Consider the following 21,718-nt stretch of genomic DNA (forward strand, 5'->3'; position numbering starts at 1 on the left):
TGGAATTAAAGTGAAAGCGATGGCTACGTTCTTTCGGATGGGAGGCAATTTGAAGAAGGAAAATTAGCCAAAATGGAAGGCTTGGTTGGGAAGGTGGGTGAAGGGCTGAGACAAGAGGTGGGAAGAATTGAAAGGGCTTTTTCAGACAGGGAACCAATATAGGTAAGAACAAAGAGGTAAGGCTGTGCCTAATCAATTATGAAATGTTATAGTTCCGTGGAAGCTGGGTCAAGCATCTAGTGACTTGTTTCTCATCCAGCTCAGCCATGAACCTCTGCTTTTGAGGGCTGGAGCCAAACACAGTTCATTCCAACTCATGACAAACCCATGAGTGTGAGAGTAGAAAGGCACTCCATAGAGTTCCCAATGACTAATGTTTTAAAAGTAGATTGCTAAATGCCTCTTCTGAGTCATTTCTGGGTAGACTGGAGCCTGCAGCAATTCAGTGAACAGATGAGTTCATCAAGCGTTTGTGCCACCCAGGGATCATCTATAAAATTGATGCATTGTGGTATAGCCAACTAGCAAAACTCACTGCCATGAAGTTGATTCCAACTCATAGCTACTGTAGATAGGGTTTCTGAGGCTGTAAATCTTTACAGGAGCAGGCTGCCTCATATTTCTCCCTCTGAGCAGCTGGTAGGTTTGAACTGTTGACCTTGTGGCTAGTAGTATATACCTTCAAAATTGAAAACTAGGACTCAAACCTATTATTGTTCACTCATGTACACTGTGATCGGTGTTATTCACGATAGCTAAAAGGAGGGCACAATCCAAATGCCCATCAAGAATGGACAAATTGTGATTTATATATTTTATAATGACATATTATTGAGTTATAAACTGGATGGAAGTGCTGACACATGCTCCAGTGGGGCTGAATTTTGAAAATAGTAATCTAAGTGAGAGAAACCAGAGTCAGAATGCCAGCTGTTATGTGATCCCATTTATATGAAATATCTATAGTAAGTAAATCCAGAGAGACAGAAAGCCAATTGGTGGTTGGCAGGTACTGGGGAGAGGGAGGTGGAGACATTGCTTAATGGGTACAGGGTGTGATTTGGAGATGATGAAAATGTGGTGGGACTAGACAGGTGGCGGTTGCACAACATTACGAAGGTGCTAATTACCATTGAATTGTACACTTGACAACGGTTGTTTTCACGTTATGTGAATTCTACCTTGATTTTTTTTTAATGGGCTCACTGTACTACATCAGGCCACTTCCAGCTCTCCTCTACGAGGTCTGGGGAATTCCATGGAGAGGTCCCGGGTGCCCTCAGAGAGGAGGGAGGATGGTTTTCCCTGCCCCTGGTCCTCTCCCCTTCCACAATCACCACTCTGCTTTGAGTGTTTATGTCCTGGGAATCCAAATAAGATTTCACTTTATGATGACCCAGTGAGCTAGTCTCTCAGGTACCTTTTCCAAACAGAATTGGTATCATTTCCATGTGAATTGGCCACGTGTCACTTCCTAACATCACCTGGGCTTCTCTGGGTTGTCTGGTGCACCAGGGAGCACCGAGTACTCTATAGCCTCACTCAGCAGACGATCCCAGCAAGCGCAGCTGCTTGGGTGCATTTGGTGAAATATGAGCCACAGGAATTTCTAGACACCTTAGAGCTTAGGTTTTTAACGAGAAAGTGATGGTTATTGCACAATGTGCTAGCTGAACACAAGTGATTTCCTTCCCCTCCAAGTGTCTCCAGAAGACCAGCATCATGTTGGGGCTTGATGGGAACACAGACTCTTAACTACCTCCTTATCCCCAAGCTGCTGAATCAGAGTGTTACCTCCTCAAAAATCCCCAGTGACGGTGAGGGTAGTAAAGGTTAGGCAGTACTGGTGCCAAGGGCAGTTCTGTAGCCTGAACTTCAGCCCTTGTCTCCAAGCACAGCTCTAGCGTCTGCCTTCTCCTCCTGGCAATAAATATGTAAACAAGCAAACCGTTGCCATCGACAGGACCCTGATTTATGATCACCTCACGTGTGTCCGGGTAGAACCATGCTCCATAGGGTTTTCACTGGTTGATTTTTGGGAAGTAGCTTGCCAAGGCCTTTCTCCCAAGACACCTATGGTGGACTTCAACGTGCCACCTTTCAGTTAGTGGCCAAGCACATTAGCTGGTGGCTGTGGTGGTGGGAGTTGATTGATTCCAACTCACAACTTGATTCCAACTCACAGTGACCCTGTGTACAACAGAATGAAACACTACCCGGTCTTGCACCCTCCTCCCCATCGTTCTTCTGTTTGAGGCCCGAGTTGTAGCCATTGCGTCACCCCGTCTTACACTGACCGCTATCTCCCTTCACCATGGTTTCTGTTATTCTTTCCCCTAGAGGGGGGAGGGGGTATCATGTGTCAATCATTGCGATTGGTTTCCCTTCCTCCCCCTTCTTCCTACTTTACCCCTACCCTTCTGGTATCCCTACTCCCATTTCTGTTCTTGAGGGGTTTATCTGACCTGCATTCTATGTGGTGAGCGCTTTATCTGTACCAGTGTACAGGTTCCGGTCTAGCTGGAAGTGGAAGGCAGGATAGTAGGGGTGAGGAAGCCTCAAGGAACCAGAAGAATATTGTGTGTTTCATCGGTGCTATACTATATCCTGGTTGATTCATCCCTTCCTTGTCACCCTTCTGTGAGGAGATGGCCCATCATCTACAGATGGGTTTTGGGTCCCTGCTCATACCCCCCTCATTCTCAACAATATGTTTTTGTTTGTTTGTCTTGGGTCTTCTGATGCCTGTTACTTGATCCTACCAATACCACGTGATCACACAGACTGGTATGCTTATTCCATATGGGCTTGTTGCTTCTCTGCTAGATGGGCGCTCCTTTAACTTCAAGCCTTTAAGGACCCAGACGCTATGTCTTTTGATGGCGGGGCACCATCAGCTTTCTTTACCACATTTGCTTATGCACCCACTTTGTCTTCAACAATTGTGTCAGAAAGGTGAGCATCACAGAATGCCAGGTTGTTAGAACAAAGTGTTCTGGCATTGAGGAAGGGCTCAAGCAGAGGTCCAAGATAGTGGATGAATCTGTTGACTCTTGATCTTACGTCTGTTATTCTTTAATGCAATTTCACCAGTTCTAAACTTCAATCTGAGGATGTTACTTTGGAAGTAACATCATTTGACATGCTTTGAATGAAACATCACTTCAAAGCAAGGATGTTACTTTGAGGACGAAGGTGCACCTGACCCAAACCATGGCGTCCTCCATTGCACCATATACATGTGAAAGTTGGACATTAAATAGGGAAGACAACAGAAGGATCCATGCATTTGAATGGTAGTGCTGGAGGAGAATATTGAAAGTATCATGGACTGCTAGAAGGACTAACTAATCTGCATTGGAAGAAGTAAAGCCATGGTGCTTCTTGAAGGCAAGGATAGAGTATTCCTTAGAGAAAAGACTTCATCTTATATATTTTGAACATATTGTCAGGAGACACCAGGCCCTGGAGAAAGACATCATATTTGGTAAAGCGGGGGTTGGGGGGCAGCAAAAAAGCAGAAGGTCCTCTACAAAATGGATTGACATGGTGGTTGCATCAATGGGCTCAGGTACGGGAATAATTGTGAGGATGGGGCCGTGTTTAGTTCTGTGGTGCACAGGGTCGCTAGGGGCCAGAGCCGACTTGAAGCTACCTAACAACTCGTTTCAGTCCAAGGAGTCCTGGGGGGGGGGCCTAGTAGATTACTACAAATTCAGCAGCCCAAATCCAGAAGGCCACCACAGAAAGATAAAGATTTCTGTGCCCGAAAAGTTTGACAGCCTCAGATTTCCAAACTCTACTCGGTCTATAGGGCCTCTATGAGTCAGACTCACCTCAATGGCAGTAAGTTTCAATGCTGCTGAAAGAGTGCTCATTTCATCCTGTCTTCAGAGTGGAGTCCCAACTTTTGGAGCTAAAGATGTAGTTGAGTTTAGCTTAAGCAGCATTCCCCAGGGAATTGGAAGATACATGCCGAGAGATTTACAAATAGAGGGGTTTCACAAGCTCATGTTTCTGGACAGTCTTTAAAGGACTTTATAGCAAATGATTCTCCCTAGAAATGTACTTTAAAGGCCCCATCAGCAGAGAGGGCGATGGGCATTGCACAGCACATGCCCCGCCACTGAGCCAGAACAAGATGATCAATGTGACCCAGGCATAGCATGTTATCTGAGCACAGGAGAAAAGCGGCAATGAAGGTTTAATGGGGTGTGTTTACAAAAGTTTTCTTTTTTTTTAAACCAGTGCCAATATATACAATGAACAGTCTGTATATTTATACACTCTAAAGTGGAGTCTAAGTTACTTTTATGGCAAACACATGGAAACTCGTTGTACTTATAAGATTTGGGGTAATCTTTCTCTAGGCTTTTCTTTTGGTGGCTCCACTCTCATTGTTAGCCAAATCAGAAATGATAGCATTGAGACATTTTACCCATGCTCTTAGTGGTTACAGGTTGGGCTGCTAACCTCAGGGTCAACAGTTCAAAACCACTAGCCACTCCTTGTGAGAAAGATGAAGCTTTCTACTCCAATAAAGTTTCACAGTCTTGGAAACCCACCAAGGCAGTTCTTCCCTGTCCAATAGGGTGGGGATGAGTCAGAAAAGACTCGATGGCAGCGAGTTTGGATTTAAACTCAAAGAGTAAAGGAAAACCACTGGACGAGGTCTGTGAAGCTGTACTTCAGCATGGGTGCCCTGGGTGGTGTAATACCCTCGACTGCTAATGGAAAGGTGAGCATTCTGAGTCCATCCAAAAGTGACTTGGAAGAAAGACCTGGCGATCTGCTTCCCCCAAATCAGCCATGGAAAAACCTATGGAGCACAATTCCACTCTGACACAGGTGGTGGCGACAAGTTGGAGTCACCACCGTCCTAAGCAGGAGTATTGAGCATGTAATGAAAAGGCAAAAGAAATGCTTCTGAGATCCTAAGCAAAATAGCCCAGCTGCGTCCTGCAGGGCATCTGCTGGGCTTAGTGAGCTGCTTAAAAATGTGGATATTACTTAGATTATACGTTAAACTTCTTTACTTTGAAGGCCCTTTGCTTGTGCTCCTGTTTCTGAGTGAGTTTTCTTTGCTAGGACTTGAATTGTTCCACAGTCGGCAAACTCATAATAAATATGAGACCGTTACACACCAGCTTCAAAAAACAATTCCGGGCATTTGGAACCAAGGACAATGTCTCGTACTGGGAGAGCCTATAATGGAGAATCATCAGTCCCCAAAGCTACAGACCCACAGCCATCAAGGCCATTCCAACTCACAGCGAGCCTGCAGAGCTGCCCCTGGGACGGTCGATCTTGATGAGAGTACAGAGCCTCTTCTTTCTTCCGCAGAGCAGCTGGCGCTTTCAAATGGCTGACCTTGCAGTGAGCAGCCCAGCTCAAAACCACTATACCAGTCGGGCCAGGGGCCGCCAAGTCAACGCCAACTCAGCAGGTAAAACTGTGTACCACTACAAGTAAAACTGAGCCCCACAGGGTTGTTAGTGGTGCATCTAGATTGCCTAGCCTTTCTTCCAGTGTCCCGTTAAGTAGACAAACTGCAAATCTTTGGCTTAACAGCTAAGCACCTTACCTGTTGGGACAACCCAAGGGTTCCAAGGAGACGTTAAGCACTCTGATTCTCAACACTCTTCCTACCTGTAGCCCTTTCTACCCACTCTGCCCTTCCCTCCCTCTGGAGGCCCACACAGATGTTCCAGGCTGGGTCGGGGCTGCCTGTACCATCGCCCAGCTCAATCAGTCAGCTCCTCTTGCATTTTTCTGTGAGAAGTAATCCCCTCCTTGCCTCTCCCTCCCAGCAATGAAGAAACAGTGTTAGGGAGGTTGACGATCCTTCTACAGACAGAGTCCATGAGTACAAGAATGGGGACTGAAATGTAAATCTAGAATTCCTTTTTCCCCCCTCTCTCTCCCTCCACACACATCACACACACACACACACACACACACACACACACACACACACACACACACACCCCACACAGTTGGCTGGTTCATAAAACATCTGGATAATATAAACTGAACAAACTTTAACATGATTTATTTTTTCGTAGTGTAGAATAGGGCGTAGATATATGTTTTTTTAAATGACAGCATAATAAAATGCTGTGATTAAGAGCTGATTCATGGTCGTTTAAAATAAGTTCCTTTAGCAGAGCCAATCAGTGATGCTAACGTTACCTACACGTCCTACTGGAATGGCCAAGAAGTTTGAGACATGACGCCCAGAAGAAGAGACTAAGATTTCGACCAGAAAGCCTTTTATAGCTTGAAAAATTCGTTCTTAAAAATATATTTTTTGCACAAGAATTGGACAAGGAAAATTGGCCCTGAGGATAAGATAAAAACAAAACAAAACGAAATCCCTGTCGTGGAAAGCTTGCTTTGGAGAGTGGTGATGAGGGTTTGGGCAGCATCCTCCCTACCCCGCCCAGTTGGCAGAGGGGATTGGCTCTGTGGGCCTGGCTGCCTGACTGCGAGGATGGTACAACGAAGGAGGCTGAGGCCCGTGCTCTGTCTGGCCCATTAGAGGCATGACTTTCGTGCTCTAGAAATAATGGGAGTAACCCACTTGCACCTTGGCACGTGGCGCTGCTCATCTACCAATTAAAGGCTAGTTAGGAAGGTTTTTTCCAGAGCATTAGGTTCTGGGAGAGCATCTCATTTGAGAAGCATCACTTACATCTCTTCTCTTTTCCCCTCCTGTGGTTTTTCAGCGCAGCAGGTTTCCGGAGTACCTGGGTCTGTTTGCAGTGGCTCTTCCATTCCTTTGCTTTGGGAAAGCAGCTTGTGCAAATGGCGCTGAGCTAACCTTAGTCTTCCCTAAGCCGGTGCCAATAAAATCGCTAGTGCCGGGCTCTTGTTGTGAGTTGATTTTTTTCCCCCTTCTCATTTGACTCCTATTCTCCAATTCCTGCGTGTTAACCAAAGGCAGGTGAACTGGGGTGAATAGTGTCCCCTCCAAACTCACATCCTTCCTGAAACCTCACAATGTAGCCTTGTTAGGAAACAGAGTCTCTGCAGAGATAAAGGCGAGGTGAACAGGGTGGATCCCAGTCCTACGACTATTGTCCCTGTAACAGAACAAGAGACAGGTGTGATCAGTGAAAGCCAAGGTTGCAAATCTGTACAGATGCAGATAGTCATGTCCCTATCCTGCAGAGCAGCTGGTGGTTTGGCTGCCCAGCACTTTGCCCCAGGGTTCCCGCAACGAGAGCCCAGATGGGTGTGCTGCATCCGCAGGCCAAGGGACACCACGGGCGCCAGCAACACCAGCGCCCAGGCAAAGGCACGCAGCAGACCTTTCTCCTGACCCTGCCAGCACCATGATTTTAGATTGCTGAACTCCAAGTCCAATTTTTTTTAATTGGTACTGTGATTTGGGTGGCAGTCTGCAGAGAATATGAGTGTTCAATTCGACAACCCGTACAGATGCTGTTTTGTGACATGGAGAGCAATCCCCACAATGTAACAGCAGTCTTCCCTTCCTGTCTCTACCTACCTTTTGAACTTTATTCCCCAAAAAGTCTACCCTCTTGCCCTCAGATGGTTTATTGCGATAAAGGCTGCATGTCGCCCTGGTGTTATTATTCACCTTGTGGGTGTGCCTGTTGTTTGGCTGAATGCTGAGCCGTGGGGTGAACGCAGGTCCATGCTGGCAGGGTGATGAAGGGCCATGGTCTCCAGGACTCTAGTGTCGGTCAGAGCAGTAAGTCTGGCCTTTATTATGGTTTTGAATTTTGTTCCATATCGTTTCTCACTCTATCCAGGACGCTCTGTTATTATCCCCTTCACAAGACTCAGCAGTAGGAGTTGGACACCATCTAGTTTTTCTGTTCTTAGACTCTTGGAGTCTGAGATTAGCATCGTCTATTAGTCCTTTGGGATACTTGTTTCCTTGTATTTTTCATTCTTCTTTGTTCTAGACAGAGAAAGACTAATAGTTGGACCTATGAGGTCAAGCTGGTTAATTGCATTACCTAGATCATCTGGAGCTTTACTGAGTTTTATTTTCTAGTTGGATTAACACTTTGCTGACTAGCTATTTCTAGCCAAATGTAGCTCCTGCAGCTAGCTTCTATAAAGACTTATCTTACTCTCAGGCTTACAAACCGCATAAAGTAAGTGCAAAATCGAGTTACCTGGTGAGAGGTAGCAATGTTTGGGCAGGAATACATGAGTATATTGGTAACCAATCAGAAAAGCCTCCTACTATTCTTATAGAGATGTTTATTTCTCCTTTCAATTATGTTAAAGTATAATCTATGTATTTGGAGGTACTTTCCTTGTGTATGGAGATACTTATTATAGTTATGTCTTTTCATAGGATTGACCCTTTATCCATAATGTCCTTCCTTGTTTCTTATAGCTGATTTTGCTATAATGTCAATTTTACCAGAAATTAATTAATAATGCCACTTTATTGGTTCTTATTTATATTTGTGTTCAAAGCGTATGGGGGGTATCCACACCCCACCCCTACCCCCACCCCCCACCCCATAAAAAGGAAAAAAACTCCACTGGGCAGAGTTTTCGCAGTACACCTTTCTCCCACTAGGTGAGCATTCAGCAAATTGCTCTGAGTTTGTGTACCCAGTGGCATCGCTTGGGAATGTTCTCTCTGGTCACAGTGAATTTTTTCGTAAAAAGTTTTGCTCAAACCTCATTTTCTGTGATGACCAATTTAAGAGAAAAGCCTGTGGCTGTGAAATTTTGTTACCTGTTTGGGGAAAATTCCATAGAAGCTTACAGGGGCAATGCTATAGGAAAAACTCAAGTGTATGAGTGGTTTTCTCGCTTCAAAAAAGGTGAAATATAGGTTGGTGACAAATCTCATTCTGGATGCCCATCAACTTCCTGAACAGATGAAATGTCCACAAAAGTCATGCATTTGTGCTTGAAGACCAAGGGTGGACACTGAAGACATAGGGAAGTTATCTGGACTCTCTTGGATCTCGGTTCAGCAAATTTTAATGGAAGATTTGGAAATGAGAAGTCACTGTGAAATTTGTGCCTCGGGCTCGGACTGAGCAGGGAAAATAGTGTCGAGTGGAAGCCTGCCGTGCTTTGAAAGAACAGCTCTGAGCGATCCATACTTTTCCCAAGGTCATGGCTGGTGATGAGACATGTGCTGTTCCGATGACCCTGAAAGCAAGCATTAATCAAGCCAGTGGAGGACGCCCTCTTCAGTCACCACATCCTCCAAAAGTTCGTCAAGTGAAATCAAAGGTCAAGATGATGCTCATTTGTTCTTTTGATGTGAAGGGGATAGTGCATTAGGAGTTGATTCCACCGGGCCAGAGTGTTAATCGAGCTTTGTAGTTAGAGGTTCTGCAAAGATGTATAACAGTGTGTGACAGAAAAGATCTGCTTTGTGGCAGATGGGAGACTGGTTTTGCCACCACAACAGTGCAGCCATCTCATTGCACCAGTTTTGGGCAAAAAAACAGCTTGTCTCTCTTGCCCCATGCACCTGACTCACCTGACCTTGTCGTGTGTGACTTCACTTTGTTCCCACAAATGAAGAGGGACATGAAAGGACAGTGATTTGATGGCATAGAAGAGGTAAAGAAAGAAATAAGGGAGGTGTCAGCCATCCAGATGAGTTTGAGAAATGTTTCCAAGAATGGAATTGCAGATTTGACAAATGTATTAAGTGAAATGGAGAGTTAATTGAAGGTGATAGGGTTGTTTTATATATAAAAAATTATACACATAGCTTTGAAAAAGATCCCATTTTGGGGGTGGAGGTAGCCCTCATCTGTATCTCTTACAGATAGCATGCTCATAGGCTGTGTTCTTTTACCTATTCTGTTACTCTGCATCCTGAGTGGCACATTTGATCAATTTATACTTAGTGTTAATTATTGATAGGTATGAATTTGTTATTAGCTGTATCCCCTCCAGCATTTTTGTGATATTAATGTTTCCATGTTTCATATAATTTTCTGTGTTGAGTTAATTTTGGTTACAGATTTTAACATAAAAATTTTCTTCACTGCTGTTGTTTACTGAATTTTTTAAAATTGGGAGTGAACACATATATTATCTCATTCCATAGTTCAATCACACGAAGCATCATTGAACAATTGCTGCCACAATCACAGATATTATTCTCCTTCCTGGACTTCTACCACCAGCTCCCTTTTACTGTGCCCCCTCCCCCACCACTTTGCTCCCCCAGAAACCATTGTTGTACTTGTTGTCTCTATCCGTTCATCAATCCTGAGTTTCATATACCAAAAAAAATAAAAACATATAACATAAGTTCAAGAGGAGGGGATCAACTGACAGGTTTGACCTGTTCAAGTCAGGTTTTTCTCTTTGACCTTCTATACTCATTTCTCTACTGCACTTTGTTTAGTAACCACTTTCCTCCTACCCCTCGTTTATGGACATAGGGAAATCACCGGAGGCTTCTTTCCTATGCGGTTCCCACAAATATGTCTCGGCTCCCACTGTCATCCATAGCCTTCTGGATTCTCACAAGTTAGGCTCTATTATTAATCCCTTCTCCAATTTTGGATTATATATATCCTTCGGTGACTGATGTTGGTGTGCTTCTTCCATGTGAACTTAACATCTCACTCAGATGGCTGCTTGTTTGGAAACAAGCCTATAAGACCCCAAACACTATTTTATTTGATAGATGAGCGCTATCTAATTTCTTTGCTACATTTTTCTATACTACCCATATCTTCTCTGTTCCCTTCCTGAGGGTGATTATTGATCGGGGCCATAATGTAAGAATTAATTGTTCTTAAGTTGAAGCTAAGATTTCATGTAAGCCCAAAACCTATTCCTGGAACTATCTTTTGTTGTTGCTATTGTTTTATCTGCCTTTGGTCCCTCTCAAAACCTCCTTGTTAATTTATGGTAGAGAGTTTTATCATCTCCTTTCTCTTTATCATGGCGAAAAGGCCTATTAATTTTCTTTGAGGTTTTCCTGTAACTTATTACCTTCCCAAGTTGAAAACAATACATTCTGTCTTGATATCATCTTGACTTCCTCCCTATTTGAAAGTTCTGTAACTACACTTTTTATTCCCTCTTCCTGCTTTGTAGTTGTCACTACTTTCCAATTGACATTTTTTGTTCCCTGCTTTCAATATTGCTGGTTTGTTTTATTTTATTTTTATATACTATTATATCTAGATTGATCTGATTTATAAGTGATATTGTCCTGTGTTTACCTCAGGTTGTTATCTGTCATTGTTTGTTCTCTGTCAAAATGATTGCAAGGTTGGTTTGGCTTTTATAAATTCCTTTAATTTCTACTTCTTTGGAAATACCAGGGTTCTATATGCAAGGTCAGTGTGGTAGTTACATAATCTGTTGTCAAGTTGAGTATTAAGATTGAAGGACTGAAGTCTGTATGATCACGAGCTGATGAAGGGGATCAGGTATCAGGCATCAAAGAACAAAAACCATCATTGTGTGCTCACCTTCCTGATATGATCACTGAAGACAAATGGATGCATAAGCAAATGTGGTGAAGAAAGCTGACGGTGCCTGGCTATCAAAAGATATAGCACCTGGGATCTTAAAGGCTTGAAGGTAAACAAGTGGCCATCTAGCTCAGAAGCAACAAAGCCCACATGGAAAAACCACACCAGCCTGTGTGATCAAGAGGTGTCAAAGGGATCAGGTATCAGGCCTCAAGGAACAAAATAATCATATACTTCTGAATGAAGGGAAGTGCAGATTGGGGACCCGAAGACCATCTTTAGGCAACTGGACACCCCCTTATAGAAGGGTTGTGGGAGGAGACGAGCCAGTCAGGGTGCTATGTAGCAACGATGAAACGTACAACTTTCCTCTAGTTCTTAAATGCTTCCTCTTCTCCCCTCTCCCCCACCTGCCAACAATCATGATCCCAATTCTACCTTACAAATCCCGCTAGACCAAAGGATGTACACTGGTACAGATAGGAACTGGAAACACAGGGGATCCAGGACAGATGATCCCTTCAAGACCAGTGGTGAGAGTGGCAATACTGGGAGGGTGGAGGGAAGGTGGGGTAGAAAGGGAGAACCAATGACAAGATTCTACATATAACCCCCTCCCTGGGGGATGGACAACAGAAAAGTGGGTGAAAGGAGACACCGGACAGTGTAAGACATGACAAAATAATAATAATTTATAAATTATCAAGGATTCATAAGGGAAGGGGAATGGGGAGGGAGGGGGAAAATGAGAAACTGATACCAAGGGCTCAAGTAGAAGGCAAATGTTTTGAGAATGATGATGGAAACAAATGTACAAATGCGCTTGACCCATGGATGTATGTATGGATTGTGATGAGAGTTGTACAAGCCCCCAATAAAATTATTTTTTTTAATAAAGAGTGAAGGGGTGGAGTTTAGCCTGTCAATCAGGTCCCAGCTTGATGACCTCATTTGGAAGCTTTAAGGAGATAAATAACTCACTGGAGGCAGGATACAAGCTCACTCCCTGTGAGACATTTTGCTGTTGAAAAGTCACATGGAGAGAAGCTGATGGGTCCAGAGGCCTGGAGCTGAGGACTCATGTGGGACCCATACCAGCTCTGAGATGCTTACACCGCCATTAGATCCACAAGACCTTCCATCCACTGGCCTGTGATCTTCCTGTATTCTGTGTCACTGTATGTGTTTCATGAGTCTGAAGAGGACTTTATAGATTGATATCACACATACGAGCTAATATTGGACTTGTGGGCTTGGTCTAGACTAGGCCGGGATGTTTTCTCAATATTCAATTGCTCATGTACATAAAGCTCTTTCTTATACACATATGAGTGTCTCTGAACTTGTTTCTCGAGTCTACCCGGACTAGCATAGTCAGTAATTCAAAGCCATCAGCTGTTCTGCAGGAGAAAGACAAGGCTTTCTATTCCCCTTATGAGTTAAAGTCTTGGAAACCTACAGAGACATCTCTACCCTCTCCTACATGGTCACTGTGAGTCAGCGTTGACTTCATGGCAGTGAAGTTTTCTAAGTTTATTTGAGGGACAATATTGCTAAATGTATGATTTTTGCTAGCTATTTTCTTTCTCAACTGCATGGTTTCTGCTAAGAAGTCAGAAGACTTACTGCTTCTCCTTTGTAGACGACTTTTCATTTTCCCTGAGATGCTTTCAGGATTTGTTGTTGTTGTCCTTTGTTTTGGAAAGTTTGATATTGCTCTGTCTTGATATTTTCTTTTGAGTTGGTTAGTGTATGAGCAAGTGTTAGTTTGGGTAACGTGTTTTGTTTTGTTTTGTTTGTTAAATGAATAGCCTCTTGTCTTTCATGATACTAAGATATTGGGAAAGTTTTCTTTAACAAATCTTTGGTGAATTTCTTAGTGATTTTTTTTGGGGGGACTGCAAGGAGGAAACACTTTCCCCATTCGGGAAGGCTAAACACACGTAAGGTATTTCTCTTAATAGTGTCCCGTAGAATTCCTAGGCTTTCTTCATATTTTTTTAGATTTGTTCGGTTTAATTGTTCCTCTAATAGATTTGTATTAAACAATTTCTCTTCAATTTTGCTTCATCTGTCTTCTATTTACTAGATTGTACTTCTTTGCTTTACCAATGACTTGTCTATTTCTGAAATTTTAGTATAAAATCGTTGGGACTTCTATTTCCTGTCTTTGTTTGGTTTCCAATTATCTATGTTTTTTAACTTGTTTTTATGTATTTCCTGACTTCTAGAGGTTTTCTTTCTGTGCTTTCATTTATTTATTTTTCTGATTTTCTTGTTTTCTTTGTTTACCTTTCATTGCTTTCTTTTTTTCCCCACATGTCTTTTTATTTATTAAGCCAGATACATTTAAAAATTTTTCTGCTGCATACAAAACGGCCTGCTTGAAGTTCTTTCTTCCCATTGTGGTTCACTGCTGAAGCTCTAATCCGTTTGTTGGGATGAAGGTTCCACTTGCTTCAAAACACTCAATCTTTCGTGCTTCATCACATTTCAAGGCTGTTTTACTCGCAAGATCTACATGGAAGCTGGTGGAAAACCGGACTTATTTAGGAAGTTTCCAGATCCTGGAGAATTTTATAGGAAAGGCGAGTGCCAAAGTCTCCCCACATTGCTCTTGTATGCAGTTGGAGATCAGTGATTGCTTTCTTACTTGCTGAAGCATTTTAAATAGAATTATTTTAAATTCCTTATCAAATATTTCTTCCTGCAGGACCTATTCTGGCCCTGTATTTTGGTCATGTGTTCAGCCATCTTACTCTATTTGTGTATTTGTGTATGATTTGATGTTTTGTGTGTAATTTGGTATTTGTAGTCTCCAAGACATTGTGGTGTTCTTTGTTGATTGTATGTTGTATTGCATTGATATGTTGATTTTATGCTAGTTTGCTTCACTTTGATTTTTGTTTTGTTATCCAGGCAATGAGGTGAGCATGTTACTCTAGTTGCTAGTTTAGAATCACTGAGTCACTCCTCACCTGTCTCTGAGTGGATTTGCTAGTGGGTAGAAATGTGGGCACAAGTTTCTAATCTTTGGTCAGATTTATCAGCTGAAGTCAGGTTGCGTGGGTGTGGGCCAACCCTTTACCCATGACCCAGTGGTCCTGCAGTGGGTGGTGATACTTAATAGTGAGTGGAATGGCAGGTCTGATGGGTATAGCTTTGTAGAGTTGATAGTTTCTCACTAATGAGGGACAGAAAGGCAGGATAAGAGAAATATAAAAAATAAAATTTTAAAGTGGAGGGAAGAAGGAAGAATAATAATAATGATAATAAATATGACACGCCACCAAACAAAGGACAGCAGGAGAGCACATCTGGAACTGGAGAGAGAAGAGGAGCAGTTACCACTGCAGTTGCAGGACCACAGGTGCAGGGACTCTGCAGAAGTGTCAGAAGCAGGCGTTGCCAGCTGTGACGACAGAATGAGTGTAGTGCCTGACCTCCGAGAGGGCGCACCACTGTGGTGGGTTTTGTGTCAATTCGGAGGAGCTAAGATTCTCAGTGGCAGTAAAGGCCTAGTAATTCCCCATGAGGTGATGTAGCACCGTGTAACCAACTCCATCATGAGCTCTGCTATGAGAAGCCACTCAGTTGAAAAAAGATTGGAGTGAATGCAACCCCATTACTCAGGTCACAGCCCTGGTGCCATTGAAGGAAGTTCCCTATGTGTGTTGTATACTTCCTATGTAAATGGACATTATGGAAGAGCTTGCTTGCCTTTCTTGCTGGGTCTGGGACCTGCATATGACTCATTGACCTCTGGGTTTTGGACTTGAGCCAACAGCCTGACATATTGCCTGTCGATCCTGGGAGTCATTAGTAGCCTATCTTCTGACCTGCCATCTGACTGACTCACCTTAGATTCATTTGCCTCTGCAGCTTCCAAAATGTGGTATTCCTTCCAATATTGGGTTCCTTAGGAGACACCTCCAGCTTAACACCAGGCTGGCCCATTGGCTTGGAACCTGCCTGAACTCAGACTGGACTTGCCCACTTCCACAACTGTTTGAGTCATTTTTTTATATAAAATTTCTGTGTGTGTATGTGTGTGTGCTCGCACATGTATGTGTGTCTGTGTGAGACTGGTTTAGCTACTTATAGAGAAAAAAGAAAAACCAGACTCATTGCTGTGGAGTCAATGCTGGCTCATAGTGATTCCCTTTGAGTTTCTGAGACTCTGTTTACGAGAGTAGAAAGTCCAGTCTTTCTCCCTCAGAGTTACTGGTGGTTCCAAACTGCCAATCATTGCAGACTAATCTGTAACCACCACACCATCAACTCTCGAGAACCTAGCCGAAAACAACCATTGACTTCACAGGTGGGAGGGGCAAGAGCTATGGTCCTGGAAATGGCAAGGGTCATGAGCTCACTCTGCAGGAGGGCACACCACTTATTGTGGAGACCACGGTTATGTAATACATGATGTGTCAGGTTGTGTCCTACAGAGGTCTGAGGTGGCAGCTAGCTGTGTGGCACTCAATCTGCCAGACTGTGTACTTCAGGCCTTTGGGAGAGTGGAGTAGCAAGTGGGGGAAGCAGGGAGGGGAGAGGAGAGGAGGTGGGTTAGACAGAAAACCAGTTAGGGGGTTGGACTTCTGGTCACTGGAGATTTTATGGCTTAAGGAGGGAGACCACATCTCCCTGGTTACCAGTCACTGAGCACCTACTAGGCTCTGTTGTAGGCCTGGAACAAGCAGTTTATATATATATATATATATATATATATATATATATATATATATATATATATATATATATATATATATATATATATACTATTCTCACAGAGTTTATACTTTAAGATAAGGTTTCTCAACCTGGATGCCATTGACATTTGGTTTTATATAATGCCTCATTGTGGGAGGCTGACCTGTGCACTGCAGGATTTAAGCAACATTCCTGGTCTAGATTCTCTAGATGCCAGGAGCATGCCCAATTGTGACTAAATCCCTTCAGATCTTGCCCAATGTGTGGCTGAGATCTTGCTCTTGGGCAAAATCACTCTCTATTGAGAGTCATGGATCTGATAAGAAACCCAGACAATAAAAGCTATCGAAAGAGGAAAAATAAAACAGGGGCTAGGTAAAGGGAGGAGTCCTGGCATAGTGGTTATGTGTTGGGCTGCTAACTGGAAGGACAGCAATTCAAAATCACAGTCACTCCTAGGGAGAAAGACAGGGATCTCCACTTCCTACCTTGTCCTACAGGGTCACTATGAGTTGGCATCAACTCAATGGCAATGAGTTTGGTTTTGGGAGTGCTGAGAGGAAACATGAAGTACGAGCAGGAAGTGGGACAAGTGATATAACATTGAGAGGATTTCAATCAATGAGATGAAACCAAATTGTTGCAAACCTATTCTGCCTTGTAAGCCTTCACACAATTCACAAATAACATTTTCTTTTAAAACATCTATGTAGGAGCATGGGTAATGATCACTTTAAAGCAAGGCTAAGAATGTGAGGGTGTAGGCAAACTAGATTAATGGAAATAGGATAATCAGAAAAAAATCATAAGAATTGTTCACACATTGTCAAGAATGTGGAGGACTTGTATAGAGATTGTTGAATGGGAACATAAAATGCTGTGTAAACCTTCACCAAGAACACAATAAAGTGATGTAAATAAAGAAATAAGCTTACTGGAAAACAACATGTGGGGAAGTCCTGGAGAGGGTCCATGCTGTTAGCAAAATTCTTTCACAGCTGTAGGCATTTGTATTCTCTCATTGTAGGAACTGTGTGAATTCATTCCCATTGACCTCTACTTTGCCAAGCTTGATGTTCTTTTCTAGTGATTAGCCTCTCCGAATGACGTGTCCAACAAGTCAGAGTCTTACCATCTTTGCTTTTAAGGAAATTCCAGTTGTCATTCTACACCTGATTTGTTTGTTCTTTTGGCAGGTCACATACATACAATATTCTTCTCCACTCTACAGTTTCAAAACTAAACTCACTTCCATCAAGTCCATTCCAATTCCTAGAGTGAACCTCTAGGACAGAGTAGAATTAGCCCTGTAGGTTTCCAAGGCGATCTTCACCGAAGTGCCAAGCCTCATCTTCCTCCTGTGAAGTGCCTGGTGGGATACCAAACTGTTGACCTCGTGGTTAGTGTCTAACTCAACATGTAGCAGCTAGCTCAACGTGCAATTAACTGCACTACAAGGGCTCACTTAACAGCTAGTATGTATCAATTCTTCTCCCATCTTCATTATCCAACTTGTGCGTGCAAGTACGGTGCTGGAAAACACCTGGCTTGGCTCAAACACCCATTTATTTTCATTTTTTAAAGTGACATCTTTGCTTTTTTAAATTTGAAAAAGCCTTTTTCAAGATGATTTTCCTTGTAGAATACCTCACTTGATTTCTTAAAAGACAAGAACATGACAGAATAAAAAATTTAAGTTCAATGGCAGATTTCCCCCCCTCAAATTTGTTGAAACCTATAAATCTCTATTGATTAAAAAAACTCAACAAAATCAAAGATGAATAAATACCCCCAAAACATCACATTCTGTTTCCTATGCCAAATCCTATACATCACAAATTCTTTTAACCTAGTGATAGAGAAAAGATGATACACATAAGAAACAGAGGAATAAAAATAAAAATTTCCATAAACTTTTTGTCTGTAGCAAGCAAACTAGAAAGAAAATTGAATGACATAATTAAAATGCTTTAGACCAAACAAAAACTACCTGTCAACTTACAATTCTGTACTCAGTGAAAAAATATATATATTATTATTATTATTTTATTGGGGACTCATACAACTCTTATCGCAATCCATCCAAACATCCATCCATTGTGTCAAGAGCATTTGTACATTTGTTGCCATTATCATTTTCAAAACATTTTCTTTCTACTTGAGCCCTTGGTATCAGCTCCTCATTTTTCCCTTCCTTCCCTCATGAGCCCTTGATAGTTTATAAATTATTATTATTTTTTCATATCTTTCACGGACCGATGTCTCCCTTCACCTACTTTTCTGTTGTCCATCTCCCTGGGAGGGGTTTATAGGTAGATCACTGTGATTGGTTTCCCCTTTCTCCCCCCACCTTCCTCTTCCCTTCCTGGTATGACTGCTCTCAATATTGGTCCTGAGGGGTTTATCTATCCTGGATCCCCCGTGTTTCCAGCTCCTATCTGTACTCATGTACATTCTTTGGTCTAGCCTGATTTGTACGTTAAAATTGGGATCATGATAGTGGAGGAGGGGAGAAAGGATTAAAGAACTAGAGGAAAGCTATATGTCCCATTGTTGCTATGCTGACCCCTGACTGACTTGTCATCTCCCTGCGACACTTCTCTAAGGAGATGTCAAATTGCCTACAGATTGGCTTTGGGTCTCCACTCCACACTCCCCCTCATTCACATTGATATGATTTTTTGTTCTGGATCTTTGATACCTGATCCTATCGACACCTCGTGATCACACAGGCTGGTGTGCTTCCATGTGGGCTTTGTTGCTTCTCAGCGAGATGGCCGCTTGTTTATCTTCAAGCCTTTAAGATGCCAGATGCTATATCTTTTGATAGCCGGGTACCATCCGCTTTCTGCACTATATTTGCTTATGCACCCACTGAAAATCTGTTTTAAGTGATGGTGTAAGATAGACTTTCCACAAAAAAAGAAAGGTGGTTAAATTCATGGCCCATCTTGAAGATAAACAAGCGGCCATCTAGCTCAGAAGCAAAAAAGCCCACATGGAAGAAGCACACTAGCCAGTGCGATCACGAGGTGCCAAAGGGATCAGGTATAAGGCATCATGCAAAAAAAAAAAAAAAAGAATATGTGTGTGTATGTATATATATATATGTGTGTGTGTGTGTGTGTGTATGTATATGTATATATATATATACCACATTGAATGAAGGGGGAAGTGCAGAGTGGAGACCCAAGGCCCAAGTGTCGGCCACTGGAGATCCCCTCATAGAGGGGTTTAGGAGAGGAGATGGGTCAGTCAGGGTGCAAGGTAGTACCGACGAAGAGCACAGCTTTCCCCCAGATCCTGGATGCTTCCTCCCCCCAACTACCATGATCCGAATTCTACCTTGCAGGGCTTCATAGGGCAGAGGTTGTACACTGGTACATATTAGGGCTGGAGGCACAGGGAATCCAGGGTGGATGATACCTTCAGGACCAAGGGTGTGAGGGGCGATGCTGGGAGAGTGGAGAGTGAGTGGGTTGGAAAGGGGGAACTGATTACAGGGATCCACATGTGACCTCCTCCCTGGGAGAGGGACGGCAGAGAAGGGGGGGAAGGGAGACTCCGGATAGAGCAAGATATGACAAAATAACGATGTATAAATTACAAAGGGCACATGAGGGAGGGGGAGCGGGGAGGGAGGGGAAAAAAAAGAGTACCTGATGCAAAGGGCTTAAGTGGAGAGCAAATGCTTTGAGAATGATTGGGGCAGGGAATGTATGGATGTGCTTTATGCAATTGATGTATGTATATGTATGGATTGTGATAAGAGTTGTATGAGTCCCTAATAAAATGTAAAAAAAGAAAAGGGAAGAAAAAAAAGAAAGAAAAGAAAATGATTAGGGCAAAGAATGTACAGATGTGCTTTATACATTTGATGTATGTATATGTATGGACTGTGATAAGAGTTGTATGAGCCCCTAATAAAACGTTTAAAAAAAAATTCATGGCCCACAACCTTAAGAAAGCCTTTCATGGACTCACTTCAGCAGCATATGGACTAAAATTGGAATGACACAGAGAAGATTAGATGCACCAAGATGACATGCAAATTCCTGATGTGTTCCATATTTTTTTAAAAAGAAAGCTTTTCAAGTGGAGGGGGAATGATAACTTATGTCAGCATGAAAAACAGCAACAACAATAAAACAAAGAGAAATAGCTAATAAACCAATCCTGGAGATTGTTAAAAACAATTCTAATAGCACCCAACTTATCTAATAGGAGATATGAAAGAGAGAGGGAAATGAGAATAAGAACGGATGGGATCATAGAGAGGAGTTAGAAACACTATCTTGAAACCAGGCCACATCAGTAATTACTATTTAGATAAAAGAAAACCACTGAGTGGATTCTGACCCACAGGGGTCCTGTCTAGAGTTTCCAAGGCTGTAGATCTTCATGAGAGCAGACAGACTCATCCTTCTCCCAGAGAAGCTGGTGGGTTTGAGTCAGAGACCTTCCAGTTAGGCATTTCACAGCTTACCACCCAGAGCCACCAAGGTTTCTCACTAATTATTGCATGAGATGTAAATGGCCCCAAATGGTAGAGATTTCCATACTGGATTAAAAAGCAAGACCCAACTCCATGTAGCTAGAAGAAATATACTTCACATATAAATGTATGCTAGGTTAGAGCAAAAGAATGGGAAACTATAGACCAGGCACACAGTCCCTTAAGAAAGCTAACGTGGTGGCATAAATATCAGGGAAAAGAGACTTCAGGGCAAAGGATGTTAGTATGAACAGAGAGGGATATTTAATAAGAAGTTTGTCTCAATACACTTAATAACAGGTCTGTACGATTCATGAAACAAAAACTCATACAATTCAAAGGAAAACACATTTCAAATTTTATGGAAGGCAGCTAAAGTAGTACTTAGCAGTAAATTTGTAACTTTAAGTGATTACCCAAGAAATGAAGGAGGAAGGCACACTACTTTTCTGTTCACTTTAATAGGATGATGTTACTCCCATCTGTTTCCCCTCAAGAAACAGACAAACACGCCACATGACCAGAAAGCTACAGATAAATACACTTCATGAACACAGAACACAGAATTCTTTAAATATATATATATATATATGCAAGACAAATGAAGAAAGAGTTTTAAAAGATCATATCTTCTAATTGATGTTTATTCCAAAATAGTTTGACATTTGAAAATAAATATAATTCACCATATTAGCAGGAGAGGCGTCATTGTAGCTTCTCTAAAGATGTAGTGAATGTGACTCACAAAATTCACCACCCATTTATAGTTTTAAAACAGACAAATAAAAAGCTCTCAATGCACTGCAGAGAGGAAAACTTCCTCAATCAGATTGAATGGCACCGACGTGACATCACAGCTAACATCCTGCTCCCTGGTGAAAAGCTGCATTCTATATCCTCAATATCGAGAACTAAGCAGGCACGTACTCTCTCATAACTTCTATTCAATCCTGCACAGGCGATCCTAGCCAGCGCAAAGCAAGTAAAGACATGAAAGGTGCTCAGTCTGGGCAGGAAGAGGCCAAACTGTCTTCATTCACCTATGATTGTGTAT

General features: G+C 42.5%; 1 pseudogene; it reads left to right on the forward strand.

The window, feature by feature from the left end:
* The first annotated feature begins 20,143 nt into the window (after nt 1-20,143).
* Nucleotides 20,144-20,244, forward strand: LOC142442015 (U6 spliceosomal RNA; annotated as a pseudogene).
* Nucleotides 20,245-21,718: the final 1,474 nt, after the last annotated feature.

The sequence above is a fragment of the Tenrec ecaudatus genome, chromosome 2 (genome assembly GCF_050624435.1).
Source record: "Tenrec ecaudatus isolate mTenEca1 chromosome 2, mTenEca1.hap1, whole genome shotgun sequence".
Classification (NCBI taxonomy): domain Eukaryota; kingdom Metazoa; phylum Chordata; class Mammalia; order Afrosoricida; family Tenrecidae; genus Tenrec; species Tenrec ecaudatus.